The sequence below is a fragment of the Cryptomeria japonica genome, unplaced genomic scaffold, assembly GCF_030272615.1.
Source record: "Cryptomeria japonica unplaced genomic scaffold, Sugi_1.0 HiC_scaffold_409, whole genome shotgun sequence".
NCBI lineage: Eukaryota > Viridiplantae > Streptophyta > Pinopsida > Cupressales > Cupressaceae > Cryptomeria > Cryptomeria japonica.
In genome coordinates, this window is record NW_026729230.1 from 67716 (window position 1) to 84473 (window position 16758).

At 62.8% G+C, this 16758-nt stretch overlaps 2 non-coding genes across 2 annotated transcripts; both read right to left on the reverse strand.

Annotated features, from left to right (window-relative positions):
* Positions 1 to 6585: 6585 nt before the first annotated feature.
* LOC131871427 (5S ribosomal RNA) lies at positions 6586 to 6704 on the reverse strand. The gene has a single exon (XR_009369647.1). It is a non-coding gene; the product is annotated as a 5S ribosomal RNA (ribosomal RNA).
* A 7804-nt stretch (positions 6705 to 14508) lies between these two features.
* On the reverse strand, positions 14509 to 14627 carry LOC131871428 (5S ribosomal RNA). Its single transcript, XR_009369648.1, has one exon. It is a non-coding gene; the product is annotated as a 5S ribosomal RNA (ribosomal RNA).
* Positions 14628 to 16758: the final 2131 nt, after the last annotated feature.

The following is a 16758-nucleotide window of genomic DNA, read 5'->3' on the forward strand; positions in this document are numbered from 1 at the left end:
ACCCACCCCGTGACCCACCTTGGCCAGGGTGGGTGCCTTGGTGCGCACAACTTGCCTGGGCTGCACACCAGGGCGGGCTCAAGATGGCACCCGCGTTCCGTTTTTTTCACTATCTTTCAAAACGGAAATTTTAAAATCTCATTTTTTTCTTTTTTTTGCCTTTTCTGGAAATTAGTGAAGGCAGCGCATCAAAGGTGCGCAATGCTGGTGCGAACCCGGGAGCGCTCCGATGTGTGCTCCAAGGTGCGGCGTGCACGAAGTCCGAGCCCGGTTTGCCCCGGGTGCGCACCTCGCGTGCACCTTCGCCGGGGTGAGCACCTTGGCTGGGTTGCGCGCCCTGGTGCGTACCAAGGAGCGCTCTGAAGTGTGCTCCAAGGTGCGGCGTGCACGAAGTCGGAGCCCGGTTTGCCCCGGGTGTGCACCTCGGGTGCGCACCTCGCGTGCACCTTCGCTGCGGTGGGCACCTTGGCTGGGTTGCGCGCCTTGGTGGGCACCATGCAGTGCACGAAGTCGGAGCCCGGTTTGCCCTGGGCGCGCACCTCCGCCAGGGTGGGCACCTTGGTGCGCACAACTTGCCTGGGCTGCGCATCAGGAAGGGCTCAAGATGGCACCCGCGTTCCGTTTTTTTCACTATCTTTCAGAACGGAAATTTTAAAATATCGTTTTTTTTTGCCTTTTCTGGAAATTAGTGAAGGCAGCGCATCAAAGGTGCGCAACGCTGGTGCGAACCTGGGAGCGCTCCGATGTGTGCTCCAAGGTGCGGCGTGCACGAAGTCGGAGCCCGGTTTGCCTCGGGTGCGCCCTGGTGGGCACCATGGTGCGCACCAAGGAGCGCTCCGAAGTGTGCTCCAAGGTGCGGCCTGCACGAAGTCGGAGCCCGGTTTGCCCCGGGTGTGCACCTCGGGTGGGCACCTTGGTGCGCATGCCTTGCCTGGGCTGCGCACCAGGGCGGGCTCAAGATGGCACCCGCGTTCCTTTTTTTTCACTATCTTTCAAAACGGAAATTTTAAAATCTCATTTTTTTTTGCCTTTTTCTGGAAATTAGTGAAGGCAGCGCATCAAAGGTGCGCACCTCGCTGCCCACCACGGTGCGCAACGCCGGTGGGCACCCGGGAGTGCTTCGAAGTGTGCTCCAAGGTGCTGCGTGCACGTTGTCGGAGCCCGGTTTGCCCCGGGTGCGCACCTCGCGTGCACCTTCGTCGGGGTGGGCACCTTGGCTTGGTTTGCCCCGGCTGCGCTCCGAAGCGGGGTTATTGGAGCGCCGCCTCTTTTTTTGTCGGAGCGTTTGGTGGGGTTTCTCGCATTGGCTCTTCCGAGGCCCGGTTGCCACCCTGGCGCGCACGAAGTCGGAAGTAGGGTTAATTGCCCGGGTGCGCACCTTTGCCAGGGTGGCACCTTACCTGGGCTGCGCACCAGGGCGGGCTCAAGATGGCACGCGCGTTCCGTTTTTTTCACTATCTTTCAAAACGGAAATTTTAAAATCTCCTTTTTTTTTTGCCTTTTCTGGAAATTAGTGAAGGCAGCGCATCAAAGGTGCGCACCTCGCTGCCCACCTTGGTGTGCTCTGAGGTGCGCACCCGGGAGCGCTACGAAGTGTGCTCCAAGGTGCGGCGTGCACGTTGTCGGAGCCCGGTTTGCCCCGGGTGCGCACCTCGCCTGCACCTTGGCCGGGGTGGGCACCTTGGCTGGGTTTGCCCAGGGTGCGCTCCGAAGCGGGGTTACTGGAGCGCCCCCTCTTTTTTTGTCAGAGAGTTTGGTGGGGTTTCTCGCATTGGCTCTTCCCAGGCCCGGTTGTTGGGTGCGCTCCCACCCTGGCGCGCGCGAAGTTGGAAGTTGGGTTAATTGCCCGGGCGCGCACCTTCGCCAGGGTGGGCACCTTGGTGCGCAAACCTTGGCTGGGCTGCGCACCAGGGCGGGCTCAAGATGGCACCAGCATTCCCTTTTTCTCACTATCTTTCAAAACGGAAATTTTAAAATCTCGTTTTTTTTTTGCCTTTTATGGAAATTAGTGAAGGCATCGCATCAAAGGTGCGCACCTCGCTGCCCACCTTGGTGTGCTCCGAGGTGCCCACCACGGTGCGCAACGCCGGTGCGAACCCGGGAGCGCCCCGATGTGTGCTCCAAGGTGCGGCGTGCACGAAGTCGGACCCCGGTTTGCCCCGGGTGCGCACCTCGCGTGCACCTTGGTGCGCACACCTTGGCTGGGTTGCGCGGCCTGGTGGGCACCATGGTGCGCACCAAGGAGCGCTCCGAAGTGTGCTCCAAGGTGCGGCGTGCACGAAGTCGGAGCCCGGTTTGCCCCGGGTGCGCACCTTCGCCGCGGTGGGCACCATGGCGTGCACGAAGTCGGAGCCCGGTTTGCCCCGGGTGCGCACCTCGCGTGCACCTTCGCCGGGGTGGGCACCTCGGCTGGGTTGCGCGCCCTGGTGCGCACCAAGGAGCGCTCTGAAGTGTGCTCCAAGGTGCGGCGTGCACGAAGTCGGAGCCCGGTTTGCCCCGGGTGTGCACCTCGCGTGCACCTTCGCTGCGGTGGGCACCTTGGCTGGGTTGCGCGCCTTGGTGGGCACCATGCAGTGCACGAAGTCGGAGCCCGGTTTGCCCCGGGCGCGCACCTCCGCCAGGGTGGGCACCTTGGTGCGCACAACTTGCCTGGGCTGCGCACCAGGAAGGGCTCAAGATGGCACCCGCGTTCCGTTTTTTTCACTATCTTTCAGAACGGAAATTTTAAAATATCGTTTTTTTTTGCCTTTTCTGGAAATTAGTGAAGGCAGCGCATCAAAGGTGCGCAACGCTGGTGCGAACCTGGGAGCGCTCCGATGTGTGCTCCAAGGTGCGGCGTGCACGAAGTCGGACCCCGGTTTGCCCCGGGTGCGCACCTCGCGTGCACCTTGGTGCGCACACCTTGGCTGGGTTGCGCGCCCTGGTGGGCACCATGGTGCGCACCAAGGAGCGCTCCGAAGTGTGCTCCAAGGTGCGGCGTGCACGAAGTCGGAGCCCGGTTTGCCCCGGGTGCGCACCTCGCGTGCACCTTCGCCGCGGTGGGCACCATGGCGTGCACGAAGTCGGAGCCCGGTTTGCCCCGGGTGCGCACCTCGCGTGCACCTTCGCCGGGGTGGGCACCTTGGTGTGCAGACCTTGGCTGGGTTGCGCGCCCTGGTGGGCACCATGGTGCGCACCAAGGAGCGCTCCGAAGTGTGCTCCAAGGTGCGGCCTGCACGAAGTCGGAGCCCGGTTTGCCCCGGGTGTGCACCTCGGGTGGGCACCTTGGTGCGCATGCCTTGCCTGGGCTGCGCACCAGGGCGGGCTCAAGATGGCACCCGCGTTCCTTTTTTTTCACTATCTTTCAAAACGGAAATTTTAAAATCTCATTTTTTTTTGCCTTTTTCTGGAAATTAGTGAAGGCAGCGCATCAAAGGTGCGCACCTCGCTGCCCACCACGGTGCGCAACGCCGGTGGGCACCCGGGAGTGCTTCGAAGTGTGCTCCAAGGTGCTGCGTGCACGTTGTCGGAGCCCGGTTTGCCCCGGGTGCGCACCTCGCGTGCACCTTCGTCGGGGTGGGCACCTTGGCTGGGTTTGCCCCGGCTGCGCTCCGAAGCGGGGTTATTGGAGCGCCGCCTCTTTTTTTGTCGGAGCGTTTGGTGGGGTTTCTCGCATTGGCTCTTCCGAGGCCCGGTTGCCACCCTGGCGCGCACGAAGTCGGAAGTAGGGTTAATTGCCCGGGTGCGCACCTTTGCCAGGGTGGGCACCTTACCTGGGCTGCGCACCAGGGCGGGCTCAAGATGGCACGCGCGTTCCGTTTTTTTCACTATCTTTCAAAACGGAAATTTTAAAATCTCCTTTTTTTTTTGCCTTTTCTGGAAATTAGTGAAGGCAGCGCATCAAAGGTGCGCACCTCGCTGCCCACCTTGGTGTGCTCTGAGGTGCGCACCCGGGAGCGCTACGAAGTGTGCTCCAAGGTGCGGCGTGCACGTTGTCGGAGCCCGGTTTGCCCCGGGTGCGCACCTCGCCTGCACCTTGGCCGGGGTGGGCACCTTGGCTGGGTTTGCCCAGGGTGCGCTCCGAAGCGGGGTTACTGGAGCGCCCCCTCTTTTTTTGTCAGAGCGTTTGGTGGGGTTTCTCGCATTGGCTCTTCCCAGGCCCGGTTGTTGGGTGCGCTCCCACCCTGGCGCGCGCGAAGTTGGAAGTTGGGTTAATTGCCCGGGCGCGCACCTTCGCCAGGGTGGGCACCTTGGTGCGCACACCTTGGCTGGGCTGCGCACCAGGGCGGGCTCAAGATGGCACCAGCATTCCCTTTTTCTCACTATCTTTCAAAACGGAAATTTTAAAATCTCGTTTTTTTTTTGCCTTTTATGGAAATTAGTGAAGGCATCGCATCAAAGGTGCGCACCTCGCTGCCCACCTTGGTGTGCTCCGAGGTGCCCACCACGGTGCGCAACGCCGGTGCGAACCCGGGAGCGCCCCGATGTGTGCTCCAAGGTGCGGCGTGCACGAAGTCGGACCCCGGTTTGCCCCGGGTGCGCACCTCGCGTGCACCTTGGTGCGCACACCTTGGCTGGGTTGCGCGGCCTGGTGGGCACCATGGTGCGCACCAAGGAGCGCTCCGAAGTGTGCTCCAAGGTGCGGCGTGCACGAAGTCGGAGCCCGGTTTGCCCCGGGTACGCACCTCGCGTGCACCTTCGCCGGGGTGGGCACCTCGGCTGGGTTGCGCGCCCTGGTGCGCACCAAGGAGCGCTCCGAAGTGTGCTCCAAGGTGCGGCGTGCACGAAGTCGGAGCCCGGTTTGCCCCGGGTGCGCACCTTCGCCGCGGTGCGCACCATGGCGTGCACGAAGTCGGAGCCCGGTTTGCCCCGGGTGCGCACCTCGCGTGCACCTTCGGCGGGGTTGCGCGCCCTGGTGGGCACCATGGTGCGCACCAAGGAGCGCTCCGAAGTGTGCTCCAAGGTGCGGCGTGCACGAAGTCGGAGCCCGGTTTGCCCCGGGTGCGCACCTCGCGTGCACCTTCGGCGGGGTTGCGCGCCCTGGTGGGCACCATGGTGCGCACCAAGGAGCGCTCCGAAGTGTGCTCCAAGGTGCGGCGTGCACGAAGTCGGAGCCCGGTTTGCCCCGGGTGCGCACCTCGCGTGCACCTTCGCCGCGGTGGGCACCATGGCGTGCACGAAGTCGGAGCCCGGTTTGCCCCGGGTGCGCACCTCGCGTGCACCTTCGCCGGGGTGGGCACCTCGGCTGGGTTGCGCGCCCTGGTGCGCACCAAGGAGCGCTCCGAAGTGTGCTCCAAGGTGCGGCGTGCACGAAGTCGGAGCCCGGTTTGCCCCGGGTGCGCACCTCGCGTGCACCTTCGCCAGGGTGGGCACCTCGGTGCGCACACCTTCTCAATGTTTTCTTGCCTTTTCTGGAAATTGGTGAAGGCAGCGCATCAAAGGTGCGCACCTCGGTGTGCTCCGAGGTGCGAACCCGAGAGCGCTCCGAGGTGCCCACGAAGTCGAAAGTCGGGTTAATTGCATTGTTTTCCCCGGGTGCGCTCCGAGGTGCGCAACATCGGCGCGCACCAAGGAGGGCTCCGAAGTGTGCTCCAAGGTGCGCACGATGGCGTGCACCTCTGGTGCGCACGATTCGGAGCTCGGTTTGACCGGGGTGCGCACACCTTGGCTGGGTTGCGCACCTTTTGTGCGCTCCAAGGTGCGCACGAAGTCGGAGCTCGGTTTGCCCCGGGTGCGCACCTTCGCCAGGGTGCGCACCTTGATGCGCACGCCTTGGCTGGGCTGCGCACCTTGGTGGGCGCCATGGTGCGCACCTTTCGTGCGCTCCAAGGTGCGCACGAAGTCGGAGCTCGGTTTGCCCCGGGTGCGCACCTTGGTGGGCGCCATGGTGCACTCCGAGGTGCCCAAGATTGGTGCGCACCAAGGAGCGCTCCGAAGTGCGCTCCAAGGTGCGCGCGAAGTCGAAAGTTGGGTTAATTGTCCGGTTTGCCTCGGGTGCGCACCTTGCGTGCACCTTCGCCAGGGTGGGCGCCTTGGTGCGCACACCTTGGCTGGGCTGCGCACACCTTGGCACCCGCGTTTCCTTCATTTTAAATTTTTTTTTTTTACAATCTCTCAAGTGGGAAATTCTATAATCTCAACTTTTTTTGCCTTTTCAGGAAACTTTTGAATGGAGCGCATCATTGGTGCGCTCCGAAGTGTGCTCCAAAGCTCTCTCCAGCTGCGTGCACCTGCCCCGGCCGCGCACCCGGCCCCGCCCAGCTTCGCTCACCTGTCCCGGGCGTCTGGTGCGGAACCTTAGAGTAAGAAACATCACCGTGCACCTTGGCCAACGTGCGCGACTCGACCGAGCGCGCACTGGCCGAGGTGCACACCGATTTCACCTGGGTGCGCGCGCAGCACCTCGGGCGCACCGGGGTGCGCGCACAACGCCCGGGTTGCACCGTGGCCTGTGTGCTCGGGGCGCCTCGGGTGCGCGCTCGGTGTCGCCCCCGCGCGCGCGGTAGTGCGGGCAGCGCACCCCGGCCCGGCCCGGCCCCGACGAGAACGCAAACGGGCAAAAGGTTTATTCAAATAGCATTGCGACGCCCGGCGAAAAACTAAAAAAGGGTGCAACACCGGGACTTCCCGGGAGGTCACCCATCCCAGTACTACTCCGGCCCAAGCGCGCTTAACTGCGGAGTTCTGATGGGATCCGGTGCACTAACGCTGGTATGATCGCACCCGTTATGAGCTTGTCGCAGTGTGTACTTAGCAAACCGCGACCCACGTGCGAATCCACCCCGGCCACCCACCCCCGTCGAGGTGCACACCCTCCCTCGCGAAGTGCGCCCCGTTCGCCAAGTGTGAGCCCTGCCCGGGTGCGCGCACCTTGCTAGGGCGTCGGGTGTGCACCCGGCCCGGCCTACGTGCGTGCACCTGGAGGGGGCGTCGTGTGCGTGCAGTGTCCCGTCTGCAACGCGGTGCCCACACACCACCTCGGGCGCAACGACCTGCGCTCACATGTGGGCCGAGTGCACCTTGGTGCATGTTCGGGGCGCCTCGGGTGCACGCTCGATCTTGCCCCGGTGCACCAAGGCGCTCGGTTTGCCCCGGGTGCGCACTTGGTGCAAGGTGGGCACCCAAAATAGGGATCAAGCACCAAAACACAAGTTTCGGGATGCAAAATGGGACCCAAGGACCACAAATGCGTTCCAAGACCCATGATGGGTCCACGAGAACAAAAATGTGTTCCGAGACTTAATAAACAAATATTGGGTTTTAGGAGAAGAAACATGCTCTGATGCCCAAAACGAGAATCGACCCCGAAAAGGCCACAGGCCAAAAGTGGGATGCGAGACAAAAAAAAATGGGACCCGAGGACCAAAATTGGGTTCCCAGGTCGAAGACAGGGCAACCGGACAAGAAACGACCTCTAAGGCTCGAAATGAGTCCCGACGACTAAAACTTGACAAGAAGCACCCATCAGGCACCCAACTCGACACCCATGGGATGCCGACCCACCCGGGCTTCCACCTAGCACACCTTGGCACCCACCCACCCTCGCACCCAACCTCGCACCCAACTTAGCACCTTTGAACCCACATTGGCACTCACCCTGACCCTGGCACCTTGGAACCCACATTGGCACTCACCTTGACCCTGGCACCCACCTTTGCACTCACCTTGGGACCCACCCTGGCTCCCACCTCGGCACCCACCCAGACACCCACCTTGGTTCCTTGGCACCCACCTTGGATCCTTGGCACCCACCCCGACACCCACCTTGGCACGCAACTTGGCTACTTGCCACCCACCTTGGCTCCTTGACGCCCACCCCGACAACCACCCCGTGACCTACCCTGGCTAGGGTTGGTGCACACCCACCCTGGTGCCCACCTTGGCACCCACCCTATGACCCACCTTGGCACGCACCTTAGTACCCACCCCGTTACCCACCCTAGGACCCACCCCGTGACCCACCTTGGCCAGGGTGGGTGCCTTGGTGCGCACAACTTGCCTGGGCTGCACACCAGGGCGGGCTCAAGATGGCACCCGCGTTCCGTTTTTTTCACTATCTTTCAAAACGGAAATTTTAAAATCTCATTTTTTTCTTTTTTTTGCCTTTTCTGGAAATTAGTGAAGGCAGCGCATCAAAGGTGCGCAATGCTGGTGCGAACCCGGGAGCGCTCCGATGTGTGCTCCAAGGTGCGGCGTGCACGAAGTCCGAGCCCGGTTTGCCCCGGGTGCGCACCTCGCGTGCACCTTCGCCGGGGTGAGCACCTTGGCTGGGTTGCGCGCCCTGGTGCGTACCAAGGAGCGCTCTGAAGTGTGCTCCAAGGTGCGGCGTGCACGAAGTCGGAGCCCGGTTTGCCCCGGGTGTGCACCTCGGGTGCGCACCTCGCGTGCACCTTCGCTGCGGTGGGCACCTTGGCTGGGTTGCGCGCCTTGGTGGGCACCATGCAGTGCACGAAGTCGGAGCCCGGTTTGCCCCGGGCGCGCACCTCCGCCAGGGTGGGCACCTTGGTGCGCACAACTTGCCTGGGCTGCGCATCAGGAAGGGCTCAAGATGGCACCCGCGTTCCGTTTTTTTCACTATCTTTCAGAACGGAAATTTTAAAATATCGTTTTTTTTTGCCTTTTCTGGAAATTAGTGAAGGCAGCGCATCAAAGGTGCGCAACGCTGGTGCGAACCTGGGAGCGCTCCGATGTGTGCTCCAAGGTGCGGCGTGCACGAAGTCGGAGCCCGGTTTGCCTCGGGTGCGCCCTGGTGGGCACCATGGTGCGCACCAAGGAGCGCTCCGAAGTGTGCTCCAAGGTGCGGCCTGCACGAAGTCGGAGCCCGGTTTGCCCCGGGTGTGCACCTCGGGTGGGCACCTTGGTGCGCATGCCTTGCCTGGGCTGCGCACCAGGGCGGGCTCAAGATGGCACCCGCGTTCCTTTTTTTTCACTATCTTTCAAAACGGAAATTTTAAAATCTCATTTTTTTTTGCCTTTTTCTGGAAATTAGTGAAGGCAGCGCATCAAAGGTGCGCACCTCGCTGCCCACCACGGTGCGCAACGCCGGTGGGCACCCGGGAGTGCTTCGAAGTGTGCTCCAAGGTGCTGCGTGCACGTTGTCGGAGCCCGGTTTGCCCCGGCTGCGCACCTCGCGTGCACCTTCGTCGGGGTGGGCACCTTGGCTTGGTTTGCCCCGGCTGCGCTCCGAAGCGGGGTTATTGGAGCGCCGCCTCTTTTTTTGTCGGAGCGTTTGGTGGGGTTTCTCGCATTGGCTCTTCCGAGGCCCGGTTGCCACCCTGGCGCGCACGAAGTCGGAAGTAGGGTTAATTGCCCGGGTGCGCACCTTTGCCAGGGTGGCACCTTACCTGGGCTGCGCACCAGGGCGGGCTCAAGATGGCACGCGCGTTCCGTTTTTTTCACTATCTTTCAAAACGGAAATTTTAAAATCTCCTTTTTTTTTTGCCTTTTCTGGAAATTAGTGAAGGCAGCGCATCAAAGGTGCGCACCTCGCTGCCCACCTTGGTGTGCTCTGAGGTGCGCACCCGGGAGCGCTACGAAGTGTGCTCCAAGGTGCGGCGTGCACGTTGTCGGAGCCCGGTTTGCCCCGGGTGCGCACCTCGCCTGCACCTTGGCCGGGGTGGGCACCTTGGCTGGGTTTGCCCAGGGTGCGCTCCGAAGCGGGGTTACTGGAGCGCCCCCTCTTTTTTTGTCAGAGAGTTTGGTGGGGTTTCTCGCATTGGCTCTTCCCAGGCCCGGTTGTTGGGTGCGCTCCCACCCTGGCGCGCGCGAAGTTGGAAGTTGGGTTAATTGCCCGGGCGCGCACCTTCGCCAGGGTGGGCACCTTGGTGCGCAAACCTTGGCTGGGCTGCGCACCAGGGCGGGCTCAAGATGGCACCAGCATTCCCTTTTTCTCACTATCTTTCAAAACGGAAATTTTAAAATCTCGTTTTTTTTTTGCCTTTTATGGAAATTAGTGAAGGCATCGCATCAAAGGTGCGCACCTCGCTGCCCACCTTGGTGTGCTCCGAGGTGCCCACCACGGTGCGCAACGCCGGTGCGAACCCGGGAGCGCCCCGATGTGTGCTCCAAGGTGCGGCGTGCACGAAGTCGGACCCCGGTTTGCCCCGGGTGCGCACCTCGCGTGCACCTTGGTGCGCACACCTTGGCTGGGTTGCGCGGCCTGGTGGGCACCATGGTGCGCACCAAGGAGCGCTCCGAAGTGTGCTCCAAGGTGCGGCGTGCACGAAGTCGGAGCCCGGTTTGCCCCGGGTGCGCACCTTCGCCGCGGTGGGCACCATGGCGTGCACGAAGTCGGAGCCCGGTTTGCCCCGGGTGCGCACCTCGCGTGCACCTTCGCCGGGGTGGGCACCTCGGCTGGGTTGCGCGCCCTGGTGCGCACCAAGGAGCGCTCTGAAGTGTGCTCCAAGGTGCGGCGTGCACGAAGTCGGAGCCCGGTTTGCCCCGGGTGTGCACCTCGCGTGCACCTTCGCTGCGGTGGGCACCTTGGCTGGGTTGCGCGCCTTGGTGGGCACCATGCAGTGCACGAAGTCGGAGCCCGGTTTGCCCCGGGCGCGCACCTCCGCCAGGGTGGGCACCTTGGTGCGCACAACTTGCCTGGGCTGCGCACCAGGAAGGGCTCAAGATGGCACCCGCGTTCCGTTTTTTTCACTATCTTTCAGAACGGAAATTTTAAAATATCGTTTTTTTTTGCCTTTTCTGGAAATTAGTGAAGGCAGCGCATCAAAGGTGCGCAACGCTGGTGCGAACCTGGGAGCGCTCCGATGTGTGCTCCAAGGTGCGGCGTGCACGAAGTCGGACCCCGGTTTGCCCCGGGTGCGCACCTCGCGTGCACCTTGGTGCGCACACCTTGGCTGGGTTGCGCGCCCTGGTGGGCACCATGGTGCGCACCAAGGAGCGCTCCGAAGTGTGCTCCAAGGTGCGGCGTGCACGAAGTCGGAGCCCGGTTTGCCCCGGGTGCGCACCTCGCGTGCACCTTCGCCGCGGTGGGCACCATGGCGTGCACGAAGTCGGAGCCCGGTTTGCCCCGGGTGCGCACCTCGCGTGCACCTTCGCCGGGGTGGGCACCTTGGTGTGCAGACCTTGGCTGGGTTGCGCGCCCTGGTGGGCACCATGGTGCGCACCAAGGAGCGCTCCGAAGTGTGCTCCAAGGTGCGGCCTGCACGAAGTCGGAGCCCGGTTTGCCCCGGGTGTGCACCTCGGGTGGGCACCTTGGTGCGCATGCCTTGCCTGGGCTGCGCACCAGGGCGGGCTCAAGATGGCACCCGCGTTCCTTTTTTTTCACTATCTTTCAAAACGGAAATTTTAAAATCTCATTTTTTTTTGCCTTTTTCTGGAAATTAGTGAAGGCAGCGCATCAAAGGTGCGCACCTCGCTGCCCACCACGGTGCGCAACGCCGGTGGGCACCCGGGAGTGCTTCGAAGTGTGCTCCAAGGTGCTGCGTGCACGTTGTCGGAGCCCGGTTTGCCCCGGGTGCGCACCTCGCGTGCACCTTCGTCGGGGTGGGCACCTTGGCTGGGTTTGCCCCGGCTGCGCTCCGAAGCGGGGTTATTGGAGCGCCGCCTCTTTTTTTGTCGGAGCGTTTGGTGGGGTTTCTCGCATTGGCTCTTCCGAGGCCCGGTTGCCACCCTGGCGCGCACGAAGTCGGAAGTAGGGTTAATTGCCCGGGTGCGCACCTTTGCCAGGGTGGGCACCTTACCTGGGCTGCGCACCAGGGCGGGCTCAAGATGGCACGCGCGTTCCGTTTTTTTCACTATCTTTCAAAACGGAAATTTTAAAATCTCCTTTTTTTTTTGCCTTTTCTGGAAATTAGTGAAGGCAGCGCATCAAAGGTGCGCACCTCGCTGCCCACCTTGGTGTGCTCTGAGGTGCGCACCCGGGAGCGCTACGAAGTGTGCTCCAAGGTGCGGCGTGCACGTTGTCGGAGCCCGGTTTGCCCCGGGTGCGCACCTCGCCTGCACCTTGGCCGGGGTGGGCACCTTGGCTGGGTTTGCCCAGGGTGCGCTCCGAAGCGGGGTTACTGGAGCGCCCCCTCTTTTTTTGTCAGAGCGTTTGGTGGGGTTTCTCGCATTGGCTCTTCCCAGGCCCGGTTGTTGGGTGCGCTCCCACCCTGGCGCGCGCGAAGTTGGAAGTTGGGTTAATTGCCCGGGCGCGCACCTTCGCCAGGGTGGGCACCTTGGTGCGCACACCTTGGCTGGGCTGCGCACCAGGGCGGGCTCAAGATGGCACCAGCATTCCCTTTTTCTCACTATCTTTCAAAACGGAAATTTTAAAATCTCGTTTTTTTTTTGCCTTTTATGGAAATTAGTGAAGGCATCGCATCAAAGGTGCGCACCTCGCTGCCCACCTTGGTGTGCTCCGAGGTGCCCACCACGGTGCGCAACGCCGGTGCGAACCCGGGAGCGCCCCGATGTGTGCTCCAAGGTGCGGCGTGCACGAAGTCGGACCCCGGTTTGCCCCGGGTGCGCACCTCGCGTGCACCTTGGTGCGCACACCTTGGCTGGGTTGCGCGGCCTGGTGGGCACCATGGTGCGCACCAAGGAGCGCTCCGAAGTGTGCTCCAAGGTGCGGCGTGCACGAAGTCGGAGCCCGGTTTGCCCCGGGTACGCACCTCGCGTGCACCTTCGCCGGGGTGGGCACCTCGGCTGGGTTGCGCGCCCTGGTGCGCACCAAGGAGCGCTCCGAAGTGTGCTCCAAGGTGCGGCGTGCACGAAGTCGGAGCCCGGTTTGCCCCGGGTGCGCACCTTCGCCGCGGTGCGCACCATGGCGTGCACGAAGTCGGAGCCCGGTTTGCCCCGGGTGCGCACCTCGCGTGCACCTTCGGCGGGGTTGCGCGCCCTGGTGGGCACCATGGTGCGCACCAAGGAGCGCTCCGAAGTGTGCTCCAAGGTGCGGCGTGCACGAAGTCGGAGCCCGGTTTGCCCCGGGTGCGCACCTCGCGTGCACCTTCGGCGGGGTTGCGCGCCCTGGTGGGCACCATGGTGCGCACCAAGGAGCGCTCCGAAGTGTGCTCCAAGGTGCGGCGTGCACGAAGTCGGAGCCCGGTTTGCCCCGGGTGCGCACCTCGCGTGCACCTTCGCCGCGGTGGGCACCATGGCGTGCACGAAGTCGGAGCCCGGTTTGCCCCGGGTGCGCACCTCGCGTGCACCTTCGCCGGGGTGGGCACCTCGGCTGGGTTGCGCGCCCTGGTGCGCACCAAGGAGCGCTCCGAAGTGTGCTCCAAGGTGCGGCGTGCACGAAGTCGGAGCCCGGTTTGCCCCGGGTGCGCACCTCGCGTGCACCTTCGCCAGGGTGGGCACCTCGGTGCGCACACCTTCTCAATGTTTTCTTGCCTTTTCTGGAAATTGGTGAAGGCAGCGCATCAAAGGTGCGCACCTCGGTGTGCTCCGAGGTGCGAACCCGAGAGCGCTCCGAGGTGCCCACGAAGTCGAAAGTCGGGTTAATTGCATTGTTTTCCCCGGGTGCGCTCCGAGGTGCGCAACATCGGCGCGCACCAAGGAGGGCTCCGAAGTGTGCTCCAAGGTGCGCACGATGGCGTGCACCTCTGGTGCGCACGATTCGGAGCTCGGTTTGACCGGGGTGCGCACACCTTGGCTGGGTTGCGCACCTTTTGTGCGCTCCAAGGTGCGCACGAAGTCGGAGCTCGGTTTGCCCCGGGTGCGCACCTTCGCCAGGGTGCGCACCTTGATGCGCACGCCTTGGCTGGGCTGCGCACCTTGGTGGGCGCCATGGTGCGCACCTTTCGTGCGCTCCAAGGTGCGCACGAAGTCGGAGCTCGGTTTGCCCCGGGTGCGCACCTTGGTGGGCGCCATGGTGCACTCCGAGGTGCCCAAGATTGGTGCGCACCAAGGAGCGCTCCGAAGTGCGCTCCAAGGTGCGCGCGAAGTCGAAAGTTGGGTTAATTGTCCGGTTTGCCTCGGGTGCGCACCTTGCGTGCACCTTCGCCAGGGTGGGCGCCTTGGTGCGCACACCTTGGCTGGGCTGCGCACACCTTGGCACCCGCGTTTCCTTCATTTTAAATTTTTTTTTTTTACAATCTCTCAAGTGGGAAATTCTATAATCTCAACTTTTTTTGCCTTTTCAGGAAACTTTTGAATGGAGCGCATCATTGGTGCGCTCCGAAGTGTGCTCCAAAGCTCTCTCCAGCTGCGTGCACCTGCCCCGGCCGCGCACCCGGCCCCGCCCAGCTTCGCTCACCTGTCCCGGGCGTCTGGTGCGGAACCTTAGAGTAAGAAACATCACCGTGCACCTTGGCCAACGTGCGCGACTCGACCGAGCGCGCACTGGCCGAGGTGCACACCGATTTCACCTGGGTGCGCGCGCAGCACCTCGGGCGCACCGGGGTGCGCGCACAACGCCCGGGTTGCACCGTGGCCTGTGTGCTCGGGGCGCCTCGGGTGCGCGCTCGGTGTCGCCCCCGCGCGCGCGGTAGTGCGGGCAGCGCACCCCGGCCCGGCCCGGCCCCGACGAGAACGCAAACGGGCAAAAGGTTTATTCAAATAGCATTGCGACGCCCGGCGAAAAACTAAAAAAGGGTGCAACACCGGGACTTCCCGGGAGGTCACCCATCCCAGTACTACTCCGGCCCAAGCGCGCTTAACTGCGGAGTTCTGATGGGATCCGGTGCACTAACGCTGGTATGATCGCACCCGTTATGAGCTTGTCGCAGTGTGTACTTAGCAAACCGCGACCCACGTGCGAATCCACCCCGGCCACCCACCCCCGTCGAGGTGCACACCCTCCCTCGCGAAGTGCGCCCCGTTCGCCAAGTGTGAGCCCTGCCCGGGTGCGCGCACCTTGCTAGGGCGTCGGGTGTGCACCCGGCCCGGCCTACGTGCGTGCACCTGGAGGGGGCGTCGTGTGCGTGCAGTGTCCCGTCTGCAACGCGGTGCCCACACACCACCTCGGGCGCAACGACCTGCGCTCACATGTGGGCCGAGTGCACCTTGGTGCATGTTCGGGGCGCCTCGGGTGCACGCTCGATCTTGCCCCGGTGCACCAAGGCGCTCGGTTTGCCCCGGGTGCGCACTTGGTGCAAGGTGGGCACCCAAAATAGGGATCAAGCACCAAAACACAAGTTTCGGGATGCAAAATGGGACCCAAGGACCACAAATGCGTTCCAAGACCCATGATGGGTCCACGAGAACAAAAATGTGTTCCGAGACTTAATAAACAAATATTGGGTTTTAGGAGAAGAAACATGCTCTGATGCCCAAAACGAGAATCGACCCCGAAAAGGCCACAGGCCAAAAGTGGGATGCGAGACAAAAAAAAATGGGACCCGAGGACCAAAATTGGGTTCCCAGGTCGAAGACAGGGCAACCGGACAAGAAACGACCTCTAAGGCTCGAAATGAGTCCCGACGACTAAAACTTGACAAGAAGCACCCATCAGGCACCCAACTCGACACCCATGGGATGCCGACCCACCCGGGCTTCCACCTAGCACACCTTGGCACCCACCCACCCTCGCACCCAACCTCGCACCCAACTTAGCACCTTTGAACCCACATTGGCACTCACCCTGACCCTGGCACCTTGGAACCCACATTGGCACTCACCTTGACCCTGGCACCCACCTTTGCACTCACCTTGGGACCCACCCTGGCTCCCACCTCGGCACCCACCCAGACACCCACCTTGGTTCCTTGGCACCCACCTTGGATCCTTGGCACCCACCCCGACACCCACCTTGGCACGCAACTTGGCTACTTGCCACCCACCTTGGCTCCTTGACGCCCACCCCGACAACCACCCCGTGACCTACCCTGGCTAGGGTTGGTGCACACCCACCCTGGTGCCCACCTTGGCACCCACCCTATGACCCACCTTGGCACGCACCTTAGTACCCACCCCGTTACCCACCCTAGGACCCACCCCGTGACCCACCTTGGCCAGGGTGGGTGCCTTGGTGCGCACAACTTGCCTGGGCTGCACACCAGGGCGGGCTCAAGATGGCACCCGCGTTCCGTTTTTTTCACTATCTTTCAAAACGGAAATTTTAAAATCTCATTTTTTTCTTTTTTTTGCCTTTTCTGGAAATTAGTGAAGGCAGCGCATCAAAGGTGCGCAATGCTGGTGCGAACCCGGGAGCGCTCCGATGTGTGCTCCAAGGTGCGGCGTGCACGAAGTCCGAGCCCGGTTTGCCCCGGGTGCGCACCTCGCGTGCACCTTCGCCGGGGTGAGCACCTTGGCTGGGTTGCGCGCCCTGGTGCGTACCAAGGAGCGCTCTGAAGTGTGCTCCAAGGTGCGGCGTGCACGAAGTCGGAGCCCGGTTTGCCCCGGGTGTGCACCTCGGGTGCGCACCTCGCGTGCACCTTCGCTGCGGTGGGCACCTTGGCTGGGTTGCGCGCCTTGGTGGGCACCATGCAGTGCACGAAGTCGGAGCCCGGTTTGCCCCGGGCGCGCACCTCCGCCAGGGTGGGCACCTTGGTGCGCACAACTTGCCTGGGCTGCGCATCAGGAAGGGCTCAAGATGGCACCCGCGTTCCGTTTTTTTCACTATCTTTCAGAACGGAAATTTTAAAATATCGTTTTTTTTTGCCTTTTCTGGAAATTAGTGAAGGCAGCGCATCAAAGGTGCGCAACGCTGGTGCGAACCTGGGAGCGCTCCGATGTGTGCTCCAAGGTGCGGCGTGCACGAAGTCGGAGCCCGGTTTGCCTCGGGTGCGCCCTGGTGGGCACCATGGTGCGCACCAAGGAGCGCTCCGAAGTGTGCTCCAAGGTGCGGCCTGCACGAAGTCGGAGCCCGGTTTGCCCCGGGTGTGCACCTCGGGTGGGCAC